The following is a 1,239-nucleotide window of genomic DNA, read 5'->3' as shown; positions in this document are numbered from 1 at the left end:
AAGATTTTAATTTAGGAAATTTTGTATGTAAGGTCAAGTGGCTTGCCTCTCACCTATAATCCTAACACTCTAGGAGGTTAAGGTGGGTGATTTGCTTGTGCTCCGCAGTTTGAGACTGGCATGAATGAACAAAACCATTTCTCTACTAAAAACAATTTATACAACTAGCTGGGTGTTATAGCAGACATCTGTTTCTAGCTACTTGGGAGGCTGAGGCAAAAAGAATTCTTGTGCTGGAGTAGGGTGCTGGCCCCATATACCAGAGGTGGCAGATTCAAACCCAGCCTAGGCCAAAAACTGCAAAAAAAGAGAACTCTTGTGCCCAAGAGTTTGAGGTTTTTGTAAGCTATGATGTCATGGCACTCTACCCAGCATGACCCAGTGAGGCTCTGTCTCCAAAAGAAAAAAATGTGTAAATTTTTTCTCTGCCTTCTTGAAATATGTGTACATAAGTTTACCAGATAAATACGCTTTTTGTCCTTTTTTTAAAACCCAGGTCTGTCTTTCTCTAGGACCAAGGATACTTTGCTTTAAAATATACGTAGTTTAAGGTGACCAGATGTCCTGCTTTTGGCGGGACAGTCCCAATTTTTAACACTTTGTCCTGCTTCCTGCAGTGTTTTTAAAAAGTCCCAATTTTTGGAAAGAATGCACGACAAGCTAGGGAACAGCAGGAGAACAGGAAGGGAATATATGGTTTTTGGCTGCTGAAAAGGTTAATGTAACTCCATTTGGGAATGTAGAGGTTAATGTAACTTCCTTTGGAAATGAAAAGGCTAACATAAACTCCCTACTCCCCTCCTGGGCAAGGTCCCTCAGGTGGAATCAGTATCAGAAGCAGACTGGCTCCCTCCCTCACTTCTAGGCAAAGACAATTAGCTCAGAAGGAGCCAAACTGTCTGGAACAAACAAGTAGCCCCCACAGGGGGTCCCTAACCATAAACAGCTCAGCCAATAGCACCCTGGGTGGATAAAACACCCAGTGAAATTCCTCTATGCCCTTTAAAAATCTCAGCTTGCTTCACTAGGAGGTCACCCTTCCTCCAACCAAGCTGAAGGGAAGAGTGGCCCAGGCATATGCTTGCAAAATAAAGCACTTTTTGTCTTTACATAGTGTGTGGTGGTCTCTCAGTGGCAATTCTGGTCCCAACACTGCCATGTGGCTATTTCACCAGGATACGAGTTTTATATTATTTTTGTTAATTTTATAATGTTAAACTTTAATAATAACAAATAATT

This window comes from Otolemur garnettii, unplaced genomic scaffold, assembly GCF_000181295.1.
Source record: "Otolemur garnettii isolate 467f Iridium unplaced genomic scaffold, OtoGar3 scaffold00279, whole genome shotgun sequence".
NCBI classification, from domain to species: domain Eukaryota; kingdom Metazoa; phylum Chordata; class Mammalia; order Primates; family Galagidae; genus Otolemur; species Otolemur garnettii.
Note: the sequence above shows the minus strand (reverse complement) of the source record.